Genomic DNA, 10,120 nt, shown 5'->3' with positions numbered 1-10,120 from the left:
AAAACGATCGGGAGCAAAAAAACATGATCGGAACAACCCTATATACAGTTCCTTGCAAAAGTATTCGGCCCCCTTGAACCTTGCAACCTTTCGCCACATTTCAGGCTTCAAACATAAAAGATATAAAATTTTAATTTTTTGTCAAGAATCAACAACAAGTGGGACACAATCGTGAAGTGGAACAAAATTTATTGGATAATTTAAACTTTTTTAACAAATAAAAAACTGAAAAGTGGGGCTTGCAATATTTTTCGGCCCCCTTGCGTTAATACTTTGTAGCGCCACCTTTTGCTCCAATTACAGCTGCAAGTCGCTTGGGGTATGTTTCTATCAGTTTTGAACATCGAGAGACTGACATTCTTGCCCATTCTTCCTTGCAAAACAGCTCGAGCTCAGTGAGGTTGGATGGAGTGTGTTTGTGAACAGCAGTCTTCAGGGTCATTATCAATATACGGTGCCTTTGAGAACTTCCAACTTGCCCCAAAAAAAGCTGAGATTTTCCATTCAACTTCACATTTATAGTATCAATTACCTGTTGTACTGTTAGGAATGCACGTCGGTCAAGCTCCCACACTTTTTTAATAATAACTACAAGCAGACAAAGTACACGTAAACAGCAAATTATGTCAACTCTGTCATGGACAAATTCAAAGCAGAATAAATATATTCTAATTGCATAGTGATTATAAAATGTATATTTTCAGGAAGGTTTTTTGTCCTTATCTACAGCCTACGTTTTGTTTAATTGGAAAAGTATTTGGATAATAATTAGGGGAAATTATTTGATTTTCCTGAAAATCAGCAAAAATTCTACATTCTTTTCTTAATAAAATCTGTCAACAAAGATATGTGGTCAAATTTTCAGCTGATACTATAAGGCCCTTACTTGTTCATGCAGAAATCGCACAAAAAGTTTGCTAACTTGTGAAAAAAAATGCATTATTTTCCTAGAATATAAAAAATAACAGAGTGGACAGTAAACTGACAGGGTTGACCTAGCATGACAGAGTGGACAAATTGTGAAAGATCTTTGAATGAATCAAATAATTTAAATGTAAATATATATACCAGAGGTCCTATCCCCTTCAGATGGAACTACCAGAACCTACCAAAACACCAAAATGAGCCATAATTGTGGCATTCTACAACTTAACTCCATGGATGATTCTGCTGAATCAGCCAAACATTGAACTGTACAATGAGATGGTAAATTGCTGAATAATGATTGACCTGAAGAGAAACAAATGAACATAACTGAACACCAATGAGGCACATCTATAAACAAATTTTATTTCTGCAGAGGCATGGCCCAAGATGGTTCAATCTGTACAGAGCGCTTGTTCACACCCTGTGGTTCTGGTATTCGGCAAAGTACCTGCCAGTCATGGTACCAACAAATGTCATCCCAGGTACTTGGCCAATAGAACTTGTTTATGCCATGGCGGTGCATACACTGAACTTTCACACTGTGCCCTTAGACCTCTCTGATGACATCTGAATATGCTTCATTGTCATTATTAACGACACACCAGTTTCCAATGTGTTTTACCGCAATCATATTTGGTCTCCAAGTATTTTCTGATGTCTTTCCACATGATGGGGACTCGTTAGATGAATCAGCAGGAGTGACCTCTTAAATGCTTGGTGGATTCTCATGGTGTCCTTTATGGCAGCTATTGCAGGTACTTCACTTTTGGATACAATATCATTTTCTGAGATGAAGAACAACTCGACAGATGTGTCAAGGCTTTTCAGCTTGTCATACTAGGTCTGAGCATCAGGGATATCTGTATCTGCTGAGCTCTTGAGGACCCCACCCACAGCATCTGGTGCCCCTTTGCCATGACTTGCCGCAAAGTAATTCGATGTCATTTCGTTGAATCCATACTAGTAGGGCTTTGCTGAGAGGGAAGATATATGTCCTTTGTAGATACCGCATAGCAGGCCCATAACTGATAAAATTATTGTGACGTGTAGGTGTCGTTCTCTCACTACCTTCAAAACTGGATCGAGGTGGGCCCAGACTGACAAGGGATCATGTCTTTCGGAGGGTCATTTGGAAGCCCTTTCTTTTTCCAGATATTCTCTTCTTCTTTCAGTGTCAGCACAACGACTTTCCTGATTAGCTCCTTACTGTCTTAGCTCCTTTTGATCTCATACCTTGAAAATTTCAACACAAAAAGTGTAACTTAACCAATTTAATGGGGAGTAAATCTGCCTTGCCCAATCAAACTAGGCTTTCTGTAGTGCTGCTCTGATCCATTTTTACCATGTCTAGCATGACCCATTATAAAATGTATGTAATAACTCTTATCATATTAGCACGTTGACATTATCAGTATGTGGCTTAAACTTTTAAGAACCCTGTCCACCCTGTCATGGAAGCTTTGCTGACAGGGAGGACAATGACAGGGTGGAGATTTTTGTCTAATATTGGTATTTATTAACCACATGGTGGACCTTCAGTGCGCAAAATGGTTAAATTAGCAAGCAGACTGTGGACGTATTTACATACAGCTTTCAAATATATCAAATGTTTTTATAATAATTGATATTTTATAATGACAGAGTGGACAGGTTAAGCTTGACAACATCTGACTACACACCTAATATGACAAAAATTGCGAAACATAAGTGTAAATACATACTCAGCAACTAGCCTCTGTTTTAGTCACCGATAAAGGAAGACAAAATTGGTCTTGTGACATCACTGAAAAAATCAGCAGGTTTTCTAAAGAGGCAGTTTTCCCTAAATGACAGGGAGGACAATTTTTTCAGGGACATTGTATTTTTGGGGGAAAATGTTAAATATTTTCATGAAAGTAAGGATATGCATGGTCAAAATGACCAATTCTATCAAATAACTTGCTGTGGCAATAAGTTAATATGTAAAAATGTTTCATTTTTTATCATTTAACCATTTATTACACACACTGAAGTTAGCAGTGCAGTGTGTGGGACATGCCAAAATGGAGTACATCAAATGGAAAACGTACACATAAAATAAAGGAAACAGATTTTAAGAGACATATTGTTGTCCAGATATGTGTGAAAATCTTTGTTCTCCCATAATAAGACATAAGATTTTAATTATTTGTATACATTTTCATGATAACTGGGTGTTTCTGATGAGGACACCAAAAGGCACTTTATATTGATAATGACCCTTCAGCTCTTTACACAGATTCTCGATTGGATTCAGGTCTGGACTTTGACTTGGCCATTCTAACACCTGGATACGTTTATTTTTTAACCATTCCATTGTAGATTTGGCTTTATGTTTTGGATCATTGTCCTGTTGGAAGATAAATCTCCGTCTCAATCTCAGGTCTTGTGCAGATACCGACAGGTTTTCTTCCAGAATGTTCCTGTATTTGGCTGCATCCATCTTCCCGTCAATTTTAACCATCTTCCCTGTCCCTGCTGAAGAAAAGCAGGCCCAAACCATGATGCTGCCACCACCATGTTTGACAGTGGGGATGGTGTGTTCAGGGTGATGAGCTGTGTTGCTTTTACGTCAAACATATCGTTTTGCATTGTGTCCAAAAAGTTCAATTTTGGTTTCATCTGAACAGAGTACCTTCTTCCACATGTTTGGTGTGTCTCCCAGGTGGCTTGCGGCAAACTTTAAACGAGACTTTTTATGGATATCTTTGAGAAATGGCTTTCTTCTTGCCACTCTTCCATAAAGGCCAGATTTGTGCAGTGTACGACTGATTGTTGTCCTATGGACAGACTCTCCCACCTCAGCTGTAGATCTCTGCAGTTCATCCAGAGTGATCATGGGCCTCTTGGCTGCATCTCTGATCAGTTTTCTCCTTGTTTGAGAAGAAAGTTTGGAAGGACGGCCGGGTCTTGGTAGATTTGCAGTGGTCTGATGCTCCTTCCATTTCAATATGATGGCTTACACAGTGCTCCTTGAGATGTTTAAAGCTTGGGAAATCTTTTTGTAGCCAAATCCGGCTTTAAACTTCTCCACAACAGTATCTCGGACCTGCCTGGTGTGTTCCTTGGTTTTCATAATGCTCTCTGCACTTTAAACAGAACCCTGAGACTATCACAGAGCAGGTGCATTTATACGGAGACTTGATTACACACCGGTGGATTCTATTTATCATCATCGGTCATTTAGGACAACATTGGATCATTCAGACTGTATATACATATATATACGTATGTATACAGTGCCTTGCAAAAGTATTCGGCCCCCTTGAATCTTGCAACCTTTCGCCACATTTCAGGCTTCAAACATAAAGATATGAAATTTAATTTTTTTGTCAAGAATTAACAACAAGTGGGACACAATCGTGAAGTGGAACAACATTTATTGGATAATTTAAACTTTTTTAACAATTAAAAAACTGAAAAGTGGGGCGTGCAATATTATTCGGCCCCTTTACTTTCAGTGCAGCAAACTCACTCCAGAAGTTCAGTGAGGATCTCTGAATGATCCAATGTTGTCCTAAATGACCGATGATGATAAATAGAATCCAAATGTGTGTAATCAAGTCTCCGTATAAATGCACCTGCTCTGTGATAGTCTCAGTGTTCTGTTTAAAGTGCAGAGAGCATTATGAAAACCAAGGAACACACCAGGCAGGTCCGAGATACTGTTGTGGAGAAGTTTAAAGCTGGATTTGGATACAAAAAGATTTCCCAAGCTTTAAACATCTCAAGGAGCACTGTGCAAGCCATCATATTGAAATGGAAGGAGCATCAGACCACTGCAAATCTACCAAGACCCGGCCGTCCTTCCAAACTTTCTTCTCAAACAAGGGGAAAACTGATCAGAGATGCAGCCAAGAGGCCCATGATCACTCTGGATGAACTGCAGAGATCTACAGCTGAGGTGGGAGAGTCTGTCCATAGGACAACAATCAGTCGTACACTGCACAAATCTGGCTTTTATGGAAGAGTGGCATGAAGAAAGCCATTTCTCAAAGATATCCATAAAAAGTCTCGTTTAAAGTTTGCCACAAGCCACCTGGGAGACACACCAAACATGTGGAAGAAGGTGCTCTGGTCAGATGAAACCAAAATTGAACTTTTTGGCCACAATGCAAAACGATATGTTTGGCGTAAAAGCAACACAGCTCATCACCCTGAACACACCATCCCCACTGTCAAACATGGTGGTGGCAGCATCATGGTTTGGGCCTGCTTTTCTTCAGCAGGGACAGGGAAGATGGTTAAAATTGACGGGAAGATGGATGCAGCCAAATACAGGAACATTCTGGAAGAAAACCTTTTGGTATCTGCACAAGACCTGAGACTGGGAAGGAGATTTATCGTCCAACAGGACAATGATCCAAAACAAAGCCAAATCTACAATGGAATGGTTCAAAAATAAACGTATCCAGGTGTTAGAATGGCCAAGTCAAAGTCCAGACCTGAATCCAATCGAGAATCTGTGGAAAGAGCTGAAGACTGCTGTTCACAAACACTCTCCATCCAACCTCACTGAGCTCGAGCTGTTTTGCAAGGAAGAATGGGCAAGAATGTCAGTCTCTCGATGTGCAAAACTGATAGAAACATACCCCAAGCGACTTGCAGCTGTAATTGGAGCAAATGGTGGCACTACAAAGTATTAACGCAAGGGGGCCGAATAATATTGCACGCCCCACTTTTCAGTTTTTTATTTGTTAAAAAAGTTTAAATTATCCAATAAATTTTGTTCCACTTCACGATTGTGTCCCACTTGTTGATTCTTGACAAAAAATTAAAATTTTATATCTTTATGTTTGAAGCCTGAAATGTGGCGAAAGGCTGCAAGGTTCAAGGGGGCCGAATACTTTTGCAAGGCACTGTATATATATAATAAAATAAATCTGCGTTTTTTTTTTGTTTTTTTTTACTTTTTAATAAGGTAAACGTAGTAAGATATATCCAATTCAATGTTTTTGATGTTCCAACAACTTTACTCGTCAGAATTAGGCTAGTACCTGTTGTTTTAAAAAGTACTCTGTGTTTCTAGTGTATTAAATATTCTAATGAACAGAATGGTCATAGATTTTGGTATTAATGACATGAAACATTAAATAACTCCATGTCCATAGACTTCATAATATATTGACGGGACACGGGGTGCGGGGCCGATTAATAGAGGGCCTATCTTTGTCAAAGCTGACGGAGTGGAAACAAAGACGAAGAGCTTTTTACATTGAAAATTCTTGTGAATAAATGCGTAAATCCCTGAATTCTTTATAGCTATGGATGTAAAACAGTCTCGTTTCTTTGTTTAAGAGCAAAGAACCGGGTAGTTAGCATTTATTTTACATAAATATGTCGAATGTGCTTCTAGTCTTTAAGCCACTGTGGCGTCGCCTTATTACCACATAGAACGTTTTACGTTGAAAATTCTTGAGAATAAATGCTTAAATCCCTGAATTCTTTATAGCTATGGACATGAAACAGTCTCGATTCTTTGTTAAAAGCAAAAAACCGGGCAGTTAGCATTTGTTTTACGTAAATATGTCGGATGTGGTGCTAGTCAGTAAGACACTGTGGCGCCGCCTTATCACCACAAAGAGCTTTTTACGTTGGAAATTCTTGTGAATAAATGCTTAGATCCATGAATTCTTTACAGATTTGGATGTAAAACAGTCTCAATTCTTCGTTTAAAGCGAAAAAAAAAAAAAAAAAAAAACGGGCAGTTCGCATTTATTTTACGTAAATATGCCGAATGTAATGCTAGTCGGTAAGCCAATGTGGCGGGCCCCTTAGCACAAAAGACCTTTTTACGTTGAATGCTCTTATGTCTTATGAATAAATGCTTAAATCCCTTAATTCTTCATAGACATGAACGTATAACAGTCTCGATTCTTGGTTAAAAGCAAAAACCAGGCAGGTAGCATTTATTTTACGTAAATATTGCGAAGTATGAGGCTAGTCAGTAAGCCACTGTGGCGCCGCCTTATCATCACAAAGAGCATTTTACGTTGAAAATTCCTGTGAATAAATGCTTAAATCCCTGAATTCTTTATAGATATGGACGTTAAAACAGTCTTGATTCTTGGTTAAAAGCAAAAACCAGGCAGTTAGCATTTATTTTAAATAAATGTCAAATGTGATGCTAGTCAGACACTGTGACGCCGCCTTATCACAAAGAGCTATTTACGTAGAAATTTCTTGTGAATAAATGCTTAAATCCCTGAATTCTTTATACAGTGGGGAGAACAAGTATTTGATACACTGCCAATGGGTTTTCCCATTAACTTTGTATCAAATACTTGTTCTCCCCACTGTAGATATGGACATAAAACAGTCTTGACTCTTGGTTAGAAGCAACAAAACGGGCAGTTAGCATTTATTTTTTGTAAATATTGCGAATTATGACACCAATGCTGTAGCGGTTAACTTTGGTTAACTTTTTTTATTTTCAAGTTTTAAAATGCATGCATGATACGAAAAATATAATAATTTACTTGAATCCTCGAACAAATCACCCCTGAGACAATCCTTCCTGTTTGTATGCGGTACAGCTTTCGTACTTTTTCAACTTAAATTGGGCGTTGGATCGCTGCATGTGTTAGATAACTGCGACCGACTGCGAACAACTGAAGCGGAGTGTGGGATGGCTCCTACTTAAAGGCGTGACGCAGTGTCTGTGGAGATGTGTCCCGTCAATATAATTATGAAGTCTATGCCGTGTCTAATTCAATAACATTGTTTTTTATTTTAGTTGTTGGTATTACACGTGTACAACAGCATAAAATGAAACACCGAGTGATTTACTAACCACTGTGCCTGGAAGTTCCAACCTCGTCTCAGCCATCACTTGTGCATTGGTCACGATGCACTCCCTCATGCATGGATGACTTGGGTCCACCTGCCGCGGGTGTCTTCTGGGCTCTTCTTGCGACCGGTGATTGTAAAGCAGAACTTAGCAAAGATGGCTTCAACCACACGGTTGCAGTCAGGCCATTGAGCTGAGCTATTGGAGGAAGCGAAGCAGCTTAAATGTGAAAAAGAAATTACTGCATATGATGTTACCAACCTTGAACTTGGGGTGAACGGCAAGCCGTTTATGTGGGTCTCCATCACACTCAGAAATAGTGAATAAGTTTGTAATTACTAAAAAGTACAACAAAGGAACCATCCCAAACAGTACACGAATTTAACAAAGTCCAATAGAAAATAGAGCACAAAAAAACAAAATGATCAAAATAGGATACAACCGTAGGAAGCTTTGGAGAGCATGAAGATGAGGGCACACACAGCAGTAAGAAAGGCTATCATCCGACAAAGCTGTTACACACAGGCGTCCTGAAATACAGTACATTGCGCTCCTAATGCATCATAAAGAACTGAGAACACAAACATGTCATAAAGAACAATGGAGAACAAAAACATGACAGACCTGCTTGTTTTTTTCTTGATTGTTAGAAAGCGCACTTGCCAAAAATATGGCAACAGTTCAAAGAAAACTAAAAGGACTAACACACGCAGCTTACACAGCTTTTGACATCAGAGTTGATAAGTAAAAAAGTATTGATAAGTAAAAAAGTATTGATAGTTATCTTTATAATAATGTCTAGTTTATGTGACTCACAAGGTTTAAATTGACTTTTTGTCATAAGTCTTCATACAGACGTATTTAGAGCATGCTGGGTTACTTCCAAGGGCATAGGTTTGGTCTCAACATTGGTAGGGATGATATGGCATTACCCGCATGTACACTTTTTGCTGGGGACGGGGCATTTATAATGATCAGTGCGAAATAAATCGGTATCGACTTATACTAACTTTCATATGTATTGGTTCAGCCCTAGACCGTTCAATTCAAACCTTTGTTTTCAAAGACTACTGAATAAACATTTTGAAAAAATGTCCGGATTTTCTGAGCAAATTTAACATGTCTGCGAATAGCCCAGATCTAGTCAACCCTATTGAAAACCTTTGGTGAAAATTGAAAAAAATGGTCCACAGCAAGGCTCCGACCTGCAAGGATGATCTGGCAACTGCAATCAAAGAGAGTTGGCCATTGATGAAGAACACTGTTTCACTCATCAAGTCCATGCCTCAGAGACTGCAAGCTGTCATAAAAGCCAGAGGTGGTGCAACTAAATACTATAGACAGGGGTGCACATAAGTGGTCCGCATGCGCGCATGCGTACTGGACATAGACAAGCTCGCTGGCCCTCAACGGTTTCCATACGCTTTTGCGTACCGATGGCTGACCACTGTATTTGCGGCGGACACGAGAAAATAACTTCTCAAAATGTCGAAGAGGCAGGCCACACTGAGTAATTACTTCCGTGTTCCCCCACCCCCGTCAAAAGACAGACAGACGACAGAGACGTCACCGGAGCTACCGAAAAAAAAAAGGACTTTTGCTGAAAAGTGGCTACAGGAGGTACCATGGCTAGAAGCAAATGATGCTCGCACGGAAATGCGGTACAAAATGTGCCGTGAGAATCCCAATGTCGCCAATAAGAGCAGCGCATTTTATGTAGGGTCAAAGAATTTCAGCCATCCAAACTTTGAAAAGCACGAAAAAAAAACAGAGAGCATGTGGCAATTAAGCAAACTATCGATGTCAAACAGGACCCCACCCGCCCTATGGACAAGTCGCGGAATAATGGTAACGAACAGCGACATGCACTGACAAACGTGTTTTTGCTCGCATTTTACAAAGCTAAACATGCACGTTCAATGAGGTCTTATGAGGAGGACATCCCACTTTTAAAAAGGCTTGGAGTTAATGTGGGAGCCGCATAATGCCCTTTATTTTGAATTGGTGCTTTTTATTTCTTTACATTTCACTTCAAAGTAATGGCAATTTTGTTGTGCCAGTTGATGTTAATCAAGCATTAATTGTTAATATAATTAATTAAAGTTAATTGGCTCTAAGTAAAGCTTGTCATAAATTTATCGCATCAGGCGGGTCGGCTCTCAAGCTCAATGAGGACCAAGTCACATCTCCAGGTCCTCCTCTGAGAACCTGGGCAAAAAAATTATGTGCACCCTTGACTACAGATGTGTTTTGATTGTTATTTCTTTGTTTCTCATGATTCCATATATTTTTCCTCAGAATGGAGTGATTCCATACAGATTTCCCTGCACTTGCTCTATAAAAGTAACATTTACTGACCACCACAATGTTTATTCTTTTCTTTTA

General features: G+C 39.2%; 1 long non-coding RNA gene across 1 annotated transcript; it reads right to left on the bottom strand.

The window, feature by feature from the left end:
- Positions 1 to 270: 270 nt before the first annotated feature.
- Positions 271 to 8,272, bottom strand: LOC130918468 (uncharacterized). Its single transcript, XR_009063759.1, has 3 exons — positions 7,997 to 8,272; positions 7,739 to 7,933; positions 271 to 2,160 (listed from the first exon to the last, which is right to left on the bottom strand). It is a non-coding gene; the product is annotated as an uncharacterized LOC130918468 (long non-coding RNA).
- Positions 8,273 to 10,120: the final 1,848 nt, after the last annotated feature.

The sequence above is a fragment of the Corythoichthys intestinalis genome, chromosome 7, assembly GCF_030265065.1.
Source record: "Corythoichthys intestinalis isolate RoL2023-P3 chromosome 7, ASM3026506v1, whole genome shotgun sequence".
In the NCBI taxonomy this organism is placed as follows: domain Eukaryota; kingdom Metazoa; phylum Chordata; class Actinopteri; order Syngnathiformes; family Syngnathidae; genus Corythoichthys; species Corythoichthys intestinalis.
The sequence above is the reverse complement of the archived record's forward strand: the minus strand, read 5'-3'. Positions and strand labels throughout refer to the sequence as shown.